Source organism: Pan paniscus, chromosome 19 (genome assembly GCF_029289425.2).
Source record: "Pan paniscus chromosome 19, NHGRI_mPanPan1-v2.0_pri, whole genome shotgun sequence".
In the NCBI taxonomy this organism is placed as follows: Eukaryota; Metazoa; Chordata; class Mammalia; order Primates; family Hominidae; genus Pan; species Pan paniscus.
The window spans coordinates 6993299-7009666 of NC_073268.2; positions in this window are offsets into that span (position 1 = coordinate 6993299).

Genomic DNA, 16368 nt, shown 5'->3' on the forward strand with positions numbered 1-16368 from the left:
AACATGGAAATATCTCCACCGCTATCTGAATAAGTATGGAAGTATCTACACCGCTATCTCTATAAACATGGAAATATCTACACCGCTATCTGTATATATATGGAAATAACTACAATGCTATCTCTATAAACATGGAAATGTCTACACTGCTATCTGTATAAACATGGAAATATCTACATGGCTATCTCTATAAACATGGAACTATCTACAACGCCATCTGTATAAACATGGAAATACCTACAGACATCTGTATAAACATGGAAATATCTACAACACTGTCTGTATAAACATGGAAATATCTACACAGCCATCTGTATAAACACGGAAATCTCTACACAGCCATCTCTACAAACATGGAAATATCTACATCGCTATCTGTATAAACATGGAAATATCCATGCCGCCTTGTGTAAAAACATGGAAATATCTACACAGTCATCGGTATTAACATGGAAATATCTACACCACCATCTGTATAAACATGGAAATATCTACACAGCCATCTGTATACACATGGAAATATCTACACAGCCATTCGTATAAACATGGAAATATCTACATGGCTATCTCTTTGAACATGGAAATACCGACAACGCTATCTGAATAAACATGGAAATATCTACACCGCCATCTGTATAAACATGGAAATATCTACATGGCTATCTCTATGAACATGGAAATATCTACTCCGCCATCTGTATAAACATGGAAATACCTACACTGCCATCTGTATAAACATGGAAATATCTACACAGCCATCTCTATAAACATGGAAATCTCTACATCGCTATCTTTATAAACGTGGAAATAGCCACACAGCAATCTGTATAAACGTGGAAATATCTACACGGCCATCTGTATAAACATGGAAATATCTACACCTCCATCTGTATAAAAATGGAAATATCTACACTGCTATCTCTATAAATATGGAAATACCTACACTGCTATCTGTATAAACCTGGAAATATCTGCACCGCTATCTTTATAAACATGGAAATATCTACACCGATATCTGTATAAACTTGGAAATATCTACACCGCTATCTGTATAAACTCGAAATTTCTGCACCGCTATCTGTATAAATATGCATATATCTACACCGCTATCTCTATAAGCTTGTAAATGTCTACACCGCTATCTGTAGAAACATGGAAATATCCACATGGCTATCTCTGTAAACATGGAAATAGCTACAGAGCCATCTGTATAAACATGGAAATAACTACACAGTCATCTGTATAAACATTGAAATATCTACACCACTATCTGTATAAACATGGAAATATATACACTGCCAACTGAATAAACATGGAAATATCTACACAGCCATCTCTACAAACATGGAAATATCTACATCGCTATCTGTATAAACATGGAAATAGCCACGCCGCTATCTGTATAAATATGGATATATCTACACCGCCATCTGTAAAAACATGGAAATACCAACACAGTCATCTGTATAAACACGGAAATATCTACACCTCCATCTGTATAAACATGGAAATATCTACACTGCCATCTGTATACACATGAAAATAACTACACAGCCAAGTTTATAAACATGTAGATATCTACACCGCTATCTCTATAAACATGGAAATACCTACACCGCTATCTGTAAAAACATGGAAATATCAACACTGCTAACTGTATAAACATGGAAATATCTGCACCGCCATCTGTATAAACTTGGAAATAACTACACCACCATCAGTATGAACATGGAAATGTGCACACCGCTATCTGTATAAACGTGGAAATATCTACACCGCTATCTGTATAAACATGGAAATAACTACACTGCTATCTGTATAACCATGGAAGTATCTACATCGCTATCTGTATAAACATGGAAATATCTACACTGCCATCTGTATAAACATGGAAATAGCCCAGAGCTATCTGTATAAACATGAAAATAAATACACCACCATCAGAATTAACATGGAAATATCTACACGGCTATCTGTAAAAATATGGAAATATCTACAATGCTAACTCTATAAACATGGAAATACCTACACACCTATCTCTATAAACCTGGAAATATCTACACCGCCATCTGTATAAACATGGAAATATATACACAGTCATCTGTATTAATATGGAAATAAGTACACCTCTATCTGTATAAACATGTTAATATGTACACCTCTATCTGTATAAACATGGAAATATCTACAACGCTATCTGTATAAATATGGAAATATCTACACCGTTATCCCTATAAACATAGAAATGTCTACACCGCTATCTGTCTCAACATGGAAATATCTACATGGCTATCCCTATAAACATGGAAATATCTGCACCGCTACATGTATAAACTTGGAAATATCTACACTGCTATCTCTATAAACTTTTAGATATCTGCACCCCTATCTGTATAAATACGGATATACCTACCACGCTGTCTCTATAAACTTGGAAATGTCTACACCGCTATCTGTATAAACATGAAAATATCTACATGGCTATCTCTATAAACTTGGAAATATATACACCGCTATCTGTATAAACATGGAAATATCTACATGGCTATCTCTATAAACATGGAAATATCTTTACCGCCATCTGTATAAACATGGAAATAGCTACACAGTCATGTGTATAAACACGGAAATAACTACACCACTATCTGTATAAACATGGAAATATCTACACTGCCCTCTGTATAAACATGGAAATATCTACACGGCCATCTCTATAAACATGGAAATATCTACATCGCTATCTGCATAAACATGGAAATAGCCACACCGCTATCTGTATAAACATGGATACATCTACACCGCCATCTGTAAAAACATGGAAATATCTACACAGTCATCTGTATAAACAGGGAAATATCTACAACTCCATCTGTATAAACATGGAAATATCTACACTGCCATCTGTTTACACATGGAAATACCTACACAGCCATCTGTATAAACATGGAATTATCTACACCGCTATCTCTATAAGCATGAAAATAGCTACACCGCTATCTGTATAAACATGGAAATATCTACATGGCCGTTTGTATAAACTTGGAAATATCTACACCGCCATCAGTATAAATATGGAAATATCTCCACCGCTATCTGTATAAACATGGAAATATCTCCAACGCTATCTGTATAAACATGGAAGTAGCCACACAGCTATCTGAATAAACATGGAAATATCTACATCGCTATCTCTGTAAACATAGAAATATCTCCACTGCTATCTGTATAAACATGGAAATAGCCACACCGCTATCTGTATAAACATGGAAATATCTACACCGCCATCTGTAAAAACATGGAAATATCTACACAGACATCTGTATAAACATGGAAATATCTACACCTCCATCTGTATAAACATGGAAATATCTATACTGCCATCTGTATACACATGGAAATACCTACACCGCAATCTGTATAAACATGGAAATATCTACACCTCCATCTGTATATACATAGAAATATCTACACTGCCATCTGTATACACATGGAAATATCCACACAGCCATCTGAAGAAACATGGAAATGTCTACACCGCTATCTCTATAAACATGGAAATACCTACACCGCAATCTGTATAAACATGGAAATATCTACACCATTATCTCTCTAAACATGGAAATAACTACACTGCCATCTGTATAAATATGTAAATATATACACAGCCATCTCTAAAAACATGGAAATATCTACACCGCTATCTGTATAAACATGGAAATAACCACACCGCTATCTGTATAAACATGGAAATATCTACACCGCTATCTCTATAAACATGGAAATATCTCCACCGCTATCTGTATAAACCTGGAAATATCTACACCACTATCTATATAAACATGAAAATATCTACACTGCCATCTGTAAAAACATGTAAATATCTACACAGCCATCTCTATGAACATGGAAATAGCTCCAAAGCTATCTGTATAAACATGGAAATAGCCACACCGCTATCTGTATAAACATGGAAATATCTGCACCGCCATCTGTAAAAACATGGAAATATCTACACAGTCATCTGTATAAACATGGATATATCTACACCTCCATCTGTATAAACATTGAAATATCTACACTGCCATCTGTATACACGTGGAAATATCTACACAGCCATCTGTATAAACATGGAAATATCTACACCGCTATCAGTATAAACATGGAAATACCTACACCGCAATCTGTATAAACATGGAAATAACTACACCATTATCTGTCTAAACATGGAAATATCTACACTGCCATCTGTATAAATATGTAAATATCTACACAGCCATCTCTATGAACATGGAAATATCTACACCGCTATCAGTATAAACATGGAAATAGCCACACAGATATCTGTATAAACATGGACATATACACACCTCTATCTCTATAAACATGGAAATATCTCCACTGCTATCTGTATAAACATGGAAATATCTCCACCGCTATCTGTATAAACATGGAAATATCTCCAACACTATCTGTATAAACATGGAAATAGCCACACACCTATCTGTACAAACATGGAAATATCTACACCGCTATCTCTATAAACATGGAAATATCTCCACCGCTATCTGTATAAACATGGAAATAGCCACACCGCTATCTGTATAAACATGGAAATATCTACACCGCCATCTGTAAAAACACGGAAATATCTACACAGTCATCTGTATAAACATGGAAATACCTACACCTCCATCTGTATAAACATGGAAATATCTATACTGCCATCTGTATACACATGGAAATACCTACACAGCCATCTGTATAAACATGGAAATATCTACACCGCTATCTCTATAAACATGGAAATACCTACACCGCAATCTGTATAAACATGGAAATATCTACACCTCCATCTGTATAAACATGGAAATATCTACACTGTCGTGTGTATACACATGGAAATATCCACACAGCCATCTGTACAAACATGGAAATGTCTACACCGCTATCTCTATAAACATGGAAATACCTACACCGCAATCTGTATAAACATGGAAATATCTACACCATTATCTGTCTAAACATGGAAATAACTGCACTGCCATCTGTATAAATATGTAAATATCTACCAAGCCATCTCTATAAACATGGAAATATCTACACCGCTATCTGTATAAACATGGAAATAGCCACACCGCTATCTGTATAAACATGGAAATATCTACACCGCTATCTCTATAAACATGGAAATATCTACACCGCTATCTCTATAAACATGGAAATATCTCCACCGCTATCTGTATAAACATGGAAATAACTACACCGCCATCTGTATAAAATGGAAATAACTACACAGTCATCTGTATAAATATGGAAATATGTACACCGCTATCTGTATAAACATGGAAATATCTGCACCGCCATCTGCATAAACATGGAAATATCTACACCGCCATTTGTATAAACATGGAAATATCTCCAAAGCTATCTGTATAAACATGGAAATAGCCACACAGCTATCTGAATAAACATGGAAAAATCTACATCGCTATCTCTATAAACATGGAAATATCTCCACCGCTATCTGTTTAAACATGGAAATATCTCCACCTCTATCTGTATAAACATGGAAATAGTAACACCGCTATCTGTATTTATATGAAAATATCTACACCGCTATCTCTATAAACATGGAAATAGTGACACCGCTATCTGTATAAACATGGAAATATCTACATGGCTGTCTCTATAAACATGGAAATATCTTCACCGCCATCTGTATAAACATGGAAATAACTACACAGTCATCTGTATAAACCTGGAAATATCTACACCACTATCAATATAAACATGAAAATATCTACACTGCCATCTGTATAAAGATGTAAATATATATGCAGCCATCTCTATAAACATGGAAATATCTCCACAGCTATCTGTATAAACATGGAAATAGCCACACCGCTATCTGTATAAACATGGAAATATCTACACAGTCATCTGTATAAACATGGAAACATCTACACCTCCATCTGTATAAACATGGAAATATCTACACTGCCATCTGTATACACGTGGAAATATCTACACAGCCATCTGAATAAACATGGAAATATCTACACCGCTATCTGTGTAAACATGGAAATACCTACACCGCAATCTGTATAAACTTGGAAATATCTACACCATTATCTGTCTAAACATGGAAATATCTACACTGCCATCTTTAAAAATATGTAAATATCTACACAGCCATCTCTATAAACATGGAAATATCTACACCGCTATCTGTATAAACATGGAAATAGCCACACAGATATCTGTATAAACATGGAAATATATACACTGCTATCTCTATAAACATGGAAATATCTCCACCGCTATCTGTATAAACATGGAAATATATCCACCGCTATCTGTATAAACAAGGAAATATCTCCAACGCTATCTGTATAAACATGGAAATAGCCACACAGCTATCTGTATAAACATGGAAATATCTACACCGCTATCTCTATAAACATGGAAATATCTCCACCGCTATCTGTATAAACATGGAAATAGCCACTCCGCTATCTGTATAATCATGGAAATATCTACACCGCCATCTGTAAAAACATGGAAATATCTACACAGTCATCTGCATAAACATGGAAATATATACACCTCAACCTGTATAAACATGGAAATATCTATACTGCCATCTGTATGTACATGGAAATACCTACACCGCATTCTGTATAAACATGGAAATATCTACACGATTATCTGTCTAAACATGGAAATATCTACACTGCCATCTGTATAAATATGTAAATATCAACAGAGCCATCTCTATAAACATGGAAATATCTACACCGCTATCTGAATAAACATGGAAATAGCCACACAGCTATCTGTATATACACGGAAATATATACACTGCTATCTCTATAAACATGGAAATATCACCACCGCTATCTGTATAAACATGGAAATATCTCCACCGCTATCTCTATAAACATGGAAATATCTTCACCGCCATCTGTATAAACATGGAAATAACTACACAATCATCTGTATGAACCTGGAAATATCTACACCACTATCTGTATAAACATGTAAATATCTACACAGCCATCTCTATACACATGGAAATATCTACACCGCTATCTGTATGAACATGGAAATACCCACACCGCTATCTGTATAAACATGGAAATATCTACACAGTCATCTGTATAAACATGGAAATATCTACACCTCCATCTGTATAAACATGGAATTATCTACACTGCCATCTGTATACACATGGAAATATCCACACAGCCATCTCTATAAACTTGGAAATATCTACACCGCTATCTCCATAAACATGGAAATAACTACACCGCAATCTGTATAAACATGGAAATATCTACACCATTATCTGTCTAAACATGGAAATATCTACACTGCCATCTGTATAAATATGTAAATATCTACACAGCCATCTCTATAAACATGGAAATATCTACACCGCTATCTCTATGAACATGGAAATAGCCACACCGCTATCTGTATAAACTTGGAAATATCTACACCGCTATCTATATAAACATGGAAATATCTCCACCGCTATCTGTATAAACATGGGAATATCTACACAGTCATCTCTATAAACATGGAAATATCTCCACCGCTATCTGTATAAACATGGAAATATCTACACCGCCATCTGTATAAAAATGGAAATAACTACACAGTCATCTGTATAAATATGGAAATATGTACACCGCTATCTGTATAAACATGGAAATATCCGCACCGTCATCTGCATAAACATGGAAATATCTACACCGCCATCTCTATAAACATGGAAATATCTCCAACGCTATATGTATAAACATGGAAATAGCCACACAGCTATCTTTATAAACATGGAAATACCTACAACGCTATCTCTATAAACATGGAAATATCTCCACCGTTATCTGTATAAACATGGAAATATCTCCACCGCTATATGTATAATCATGGAAATAGTGACAACGCTATCTGTATAAATATGGAAAGATCTACACCGCTATCTCTATAAACATGGAAATGTCTACACCGCTATCTGTATAAACATGGAAATATCTACATGGCTGTCTCTATGAACATGGAAATATCTTCACCGCCATCTGTATAAACATGGAAATAATTACACAGTCATCTGTATAAACCTGGAAATATCTACACCACTATCTGTATAAACATGAAAATATCTACACTGCCATCTGTATAAACATGTAAATATGTACAAAGCCAACTCTATAAACATGGAAATAACTCCACCGCTATGTGTATAAACACGGAAATATCTCCAACGCTATCTGTATAAACATGGAAATAGCCACACAGCTATCTGTATAAACATGGAAATATCTACACCGCTATCTCTATAAACATGGAAATATCTCCACAGCTATCAGTATAAACATGGAAGTAGCCACACCGCTATCTGTATAAGCATGGAAATATCTACACCGCCATCTGTAAAAACATGGAAATATCTACACAGTCATCTGTATAAACATGGAAATACCTACACCTCCATCTGAATAAACCTGGAAATATCTCCAACGCCATCTGTATAAACATGGAAATAGCCACACAGTTATCTGTATAAACATGGAAATATCTACAACGCTATCTCTATAAACATGGAAATAACTCCATCGCTATCTGTATAAACATGGAAGTAGCCACACCGCTATCTGTATAAGCATGGAAATATGTACACTGCCATCTGTAAAAACATGGAAATATGTACACAGTCATCTGTATAAACATGGAAATATCTACACATCCATCTGTATAAACATGGAAATATCTACACTGCCATCTGTATACACATGGAAATATCTATACAGCCATCTGTATAAACATGGAAATATCTGCACCGCTATCTCTATACACATGGAAATACCTACACCGCAATCTCCATAAACATGGAAATATCTACACCATTATCTGTCTAAACATGGAAATATCTTCACTGCCATCTGTATAATTATGTAAATATCTACACAGCCATCTCTATAAACATGGAAATATCTACACCGCTATCTGTATAAACATGGAAATAGCCACACAGCTATCTGTATAAACATGTTAATATATACACTGCTATCTCTTTAAACATGGAAATATCTCCACCGCTATCTGTATAAACATGGAAATATCTCCACCGCTATCTGTATAAACATGGAAATATCTCCAACGCTATCTGTATGAACATGGAAATCGCCACACAGCTATCTGTATAAACATGGAAATGTCTACACCGATATCTCTATAAACATGGAAATATCTCCACCGCTATCTGTATAAACATGGAAATAGTGACACCGTTATCTGCATAAATATGGAAATATCTACACAACCATCTCTATAAACATGGAAATATCTTCACCGCCATCTGTATAAACATGGAAATAACTACACAGTCATCTGTATAAACCTGGAAATATCTACACCACTATCTGTATAAACATGAAAATATCTACACTGCCATCTGCATAAACATGTAAATATCTACACAGCCATCTCTATAAACATGGAAATATCTACACCGCTATCTGTATGAACATGGAAATAGCCACACCGCTCTCTGTATAAACATGGAAATATCTACACGGCCATCTGTAAAAACATGGAAATATCTAAACAGTCATCTGTATAAACATGGAAATATCTACACCTCCATCTGTATAAACATGGAAATAACTACACTGCCATCTGTATACACATGGAAATATCCACACAGCCATCTGTATAAACATGGAAATATCTACACCGCTATCTCTATAAACATGGAAATACCTACACCGCAATCAATATAAACATGGAAATATTTACACCATTATCTGTCTAAACATGGAAATATCTACCCTGCCATCTGTATAACTATGTAAATATCTACACAGCCATCTCTATAAACATGGAAATATCTACACTGCTATCTGTATAAACATGGAAATAGCCACACCGCTATCTGTATAAACACGGAAATATCTACACCGACATGTGTAAAAATATGAAAATATCTACACAGTCATCTGTATAAACATGGAAATATCTCCACCGCTATCTGTATAAACATGGAAATATCTACACCGCCATCTGTATAAAAATGGAAATATCCAGACAGTCATCTGTATAAATATGGAAATATGTACACCGCTATCTGTAAAAACATGGAAATATCTTCAACGCCTTCTGCATAAACATGGAAGTATCTACACCGCGATCTGTATAAACATGGAAATAACTCCAACGCTATCTGTATAAACATGGAAATAGCCACACATCTATCTGTATAAACATGGAAATATCTACACCGCTATTTCTATAAACATGGGAATATCTCCACCGATATCTGTATAAACATGGAAATATCTCCACCGCTATCTGTATAAACATGGAAATAGTGACACCGCTATCTGTATACATAAGGAAATATCTACACCGCTATCTCTATAAACATGGAAATGTCTACACCGCTATCTGTATAAACATGGAAATATCTACATGGCTGTCTCTATAAACATGGAAATATCTTCACCGCCATCTGTATAAACATGGAAATAACTACACAGTCATCTGCATAAACCTGGAAATATCTACACCACTATCTGTATAAACATGAAAATATCTACACTGCCATCTGTATAAACATGTAAATATCTACACAGCCATCTCTATAAACAAGGAAATATCTACACCGCTATCTGTATAAACATGGAAATAGCCACACCGCTATCTGTATACACATGGAAATATCTACACCGCCATCTGTAAAAACATGGAAATATCTACACCTCCATGTTTATAAACATGGAAATATCTATACTGCCATCTGTATACACATGGAAATATCTACACAGCCATCTGTATAAACATGGAAATATCTACACCAATATCTGTCTAAACATGGAAATATCTACACCATTATCTGTCTAAACATGGAAATATCTACACTGCCATCTATATAAATATGTAAATTTCTACACAGCCATCACTATAAACATGGAAATATCTCCACCACTATCTGTATAAAAATGGAAATAGCCACACAGCTATCTGTATAAACATGGAAATATATACACTGCTATCACTATAAACATGGAAATATCTGAACCGCTATCTGTATAAACATGGAAATATCTCCACCGCTATCTGTATAAACATGGAAATAGCCACACAGCTATCTGTATAAACATGGAAATATCTACACTGCTATCTCTATAAACATGGAAACATCTCCACCGCTATCTGTATAAACATGGAAATATCTCCACCGTTATCTGTATAAACATGGAAATAGTGACACCGCTATCTGTATAAATATGGAAATATCTACACCGCTATCTCTATAAACATGGAAATGTCTACACCGCTATCGGTGTAAACATGGAAATATCTACATGGCTGTCTCTATAAACATGGAAATATCTTCACCGCCATCTGTATAAACATGGAAATATCGACACCGCTATCTGTATAAACATGGAAATGTCTACACAGTCATCTGTATAAACATGGAAATATCTACACCACTGTCTGTACCAACATGGAAATATCTACACTGCCATCTGTATAAACATGGAAATAACTACACAGCCATCTCTATAAACATGGAAATATCTACACCGCTATCTGTATAAACATGGAAATAGCCACACCGCTATCTGTATAAACATGGAAATATCTACACCGACCTGTGTAAAAATATGAAAGAATCTACACAGACATCTGTATAAACATGGAAATACCTCCACCGCCCTCTCTATAAACATGGAAATACCTACACCGCCATCTGTATAAAAATGGAAATAACTACACAGTCATCTGTATAAATATGGAAATATGTACACAACTATCTGTATAAACATGGAAATATCTGCACCGCCATCTGCATAAACATGGAAATATCTACACTGCCATCTGTATAAACATGTAAATATCTACACAGCCATCTCTATAAACATGGAAATATCTCCACCGCTATCTGTATAAACATGGAAATAGCCACACCGCTATCTGTATACACATGGAAATATCTACACTGCCATCTGTATACACATGGAAATATCCACACAGCCATCTGTATAAACATGGAAATATCTACACCGCTATCTCTATAAACATGGAAATACCTACACCGCAGTCTATATAAACATTGAAATATACACCACCATTATCTGTCTAAACATGGAAATATCTACACTGCCATCTGTATAAATATGTAAATATCTACACAGCCATCTCTATAAACATGGAAATATCTACACCACTATCTGTATAAACATGGAAATAGCCACACCGCTATCTGTATAAACATGGAAATATCTACACTGCCATCTGTAAAAACATGGAAATATCTACACAGTTATCTCTATAAACATGGAAATATCTACACCTCCATCTGTATAAACATGGAAATATCTACACTGCCATCTGTATAAATATGTAAATATCTACACAGACATCTCTATAAACATGGAAATATGTACACCGCTATCTGTATAAACTTGGAAATAGCCACACAGCTATCTGTATAAACATGGAAATGTCTACACCGCTATCTCTATAAACATGGAAATATCTGCACCGCTATCTGTATAAACATGGATATATCTCCACCGCTATCTGTATAAAAATGGAAATATCTACACCGCTATCTGTATAAACATGGAAATAGTGACACCGCTATCTGTATAAATGTGGAAATATCTACACCGATATCTCTATAAACATGGTAATGTCTACACCGCTATCTGTGTAAACATGGCAATATCTACATGGCTATCTCTATAAACATGGAAATATCTTCACCGCCATTTGTATAAACATGGAAATACCTTCACAGTCATCTGTATAAACCTGGAAATATCTACACCACTATCTGTATAAACATGGAAATATCTACACTGCCATCTGTATAAACATGTATATATCTACACATCCATCTGTAAAAACATGGAAATATCTACGCCGATATCTGTATAAACATGGAAATAGCCACACCGCTATCTGTATAAACATAGAAATATCTACACCGCCATCTGTATAAAGATGGAAATACCTAAACACTCATCTGTATAAACATGGAAATATCTACACCACTGTCTGTACAAACATGGAAATATCTACACTGCTATCTGTATAAACATGGAAATATCTACAGAGCCATCTCTATAAACATGGAAATATCTACACTGCTATCTGTATAAACATGGATATAACTACACAGTCATCTGTATAAACCTGGAAATATCTACACCACTATCTGTATAAACATGAAAATATCTACACTGCCATCTGTATAAACATGTAAATATCGACACAGCCATCTCTATAAACATGGAAATATCTACACCGCTATCTGTATGAACATGGAAATATCTACACAGTCATCTGTATAAACATAGATATATCTACACCTCCATCTGTATAAACATGGAAATATCTACACTGCCATCTGTATAAATATGTAAATATCTACACAGCCATCTCTATAAACATGGAAATATGTACACCGCTATCTTTATAAACATGGAAATAGCCACACAGCTATCTGTATAAACATGGAAATATCTACACCGCTATCTCTATAAACATGGAAATATCTGCACCGCTATCTGTATAAACATGGATGTATCTCCACCGCTATCTGTATAAACATGGAAATATCTACACCGCTATCTGTATAAACATGGAAATAGTGACACCGCTATCTGTATAAATATGGAAATATCTACACCGCTATCTCTATAAACATGGAAATGTCTACAACGCTATCTGTATAAACATGGAAATATCTACATGGCTATCTCTATAAACATGGAAATATCTACACCGCCATCTGTATGAACATGGAAATACCTACACAGTCATCTGTATAAACTTGGAAATATCTACACCACTATCTGTATAAACATGGAAATATCTACACTGCCATCTGTATAAACATGTAAATGTCTACACATCCATCTCTATAAAGATGGAAATATCTACGCCGATATCTGTATAAACATGGAAATAGCCACACCGCTATCTGTATAAACATGGAAATATCTACACCGCCATCAGTATAAACATGGAAATACCTAAACAGTCATCTGTATAAACATGGAAATATCTACACCACTGTCTGTACAAACATGGAAATATCTACACTGCCATCTGTATAAACATGGAAATATCTACACAGCCATCACTATAAACATGGAAATATCTACACTGCTGTCTGTATAAACGTGGAAATAGCCAAACCGCGATCTGTATAAACATGGAAATATCTACACCGCCATCTGTATAAAAATGGAAATAACTACACAGTCATCTGTATAAATATGGAAATATGTACACCGCTATCTGTATAAACATGGAAATATCTTCACCGCCATCTGCATAAACATGGAAATATCTACACCGCCATATGTATAAACATGGAAATATCTCCAACGCTATCTGTATAAACATGGAAATAGCCACACAGCTATCTGTAAAAACATGGAAATATCTACACCGCTATCTCTATATACATGGAAATATCTCCACCGCTATCTGTATAAACATGGAAATATCTCCACCGCTATCTGCATAAACATGGAAATAGTGACACCGCTATCTGTATACATAAGGAAATATCTACACCGCTATCTCTATAAACATGGAAATGTCTACAACGCTATCTGTATAAACACGGAAATATCTATATGGCTGTCTCTATAAACATGGAAATATCTTCACAGCCATCTGAATAAACATGGAAATAACTACACAGTCATCTGCATAAACCTGGAAATATCTACATCACTATATGTATAAATATGAAAATATCTACACTGCCATCTGTAAACATGTAAATAGCTACACAGACATCTCTATAAACATGGAAATATCTACACCGCTATCTGTATAAACATGGAAATAGCCACACCGCTATCTGTATAAACATGGAAATATCTACACCGCCATCTGTAAAAACATGGAAATATCTACACAGTCATCTGTATAAACATAGAAATATCTACACCTTCATCTTTATAAACATGGAAATATCTATACTGCCATCTGTATACACATGGAAATATCTACACAGCCATCTGTATAAACATGGAAATATCTACACCGGTATCTCTACAAACATGGAAATACCTACACGGCAATCTGAATAAACATGGAAATGTCTACACCATTATCTGTCTAAACATGGAAATATCTACACTGCCATCTATATAAATATGTAAATATCTACACAGCCATCTCTATAAACATGGAAATATCTACACCGCTATCTGTATAAACATGGAAATAGCCACACAGCTATCTGTATAAACATGGAAATATATACACTGCTATCACTATAAACATGGAAATATCTCCACCGCTATCTGTATAAACATGGAAATATCTCCACCGCTATCTGTATAAACATGGAAATATCTCCAACGCTATCTGTATAAACATGGAAACATCTCCACCGCTATCTGTATAAACATGGAAATATCTACACTGGTATCTCTATAAACATGGAAACATCTCCACCGCTATCTGTATAAACATGGAAATATCTCCACCGTTATCTGTATAAACATGGAAATAGTGACACCGCTATCTGTATAAATATGGAAATATCTACACCGCTATCTCTATAAACATGGATATGTCTACACCGCTATCAGTGTAAACATGGAAATATCTACATGGCTGTCTCTATATACATGGAAATATCTGCACCGCTATCTGTTTAAACATGGATATATCTCCACCGCTATCTGTATAAACACGGAAATATCTACACCGCTATCTGTATAAACATGGAAATAGTGACACCGCTATCTGTATAAATATGGAAATATCTACAACGCTATCTCTATAAACATGGAAATATCTACACCGCTATCAGTATAAACATTGAAATATCTACATGGCTGTCTCTATAAACATGGAAATATCTACACCGCCATCTGTATAAACATGGAAATACCTACACAGTCATCTGTATAAACTTGGAAATATCTACACCACTATCTGTATAAACATGGAAATATCTACACTTTCATCTGTATAAACATGTAAATATCTACACATCCATCTCTATAAACATGGAAATATCTACACCGATATCTGTATAAACATGGAAATAACCACACCGCTATCTGTATAGACATGGAAATATCTACACCGCCATCAGTATAAACATGGAAATACCTAAACCGTCATCTGTATAAACATGGAAATATCTACACCACTGTCTGTACAAACATGGAAATATCTACACTGCCAACTGTATAAACATGGAAATATCTACACAGCCATCACTATAAACATGGAAATATCTACACTGCTGTCTGTATAAACATGGAAATAGCCACACCGCTATCTGTATAAACATGGAAATATCTACACCGC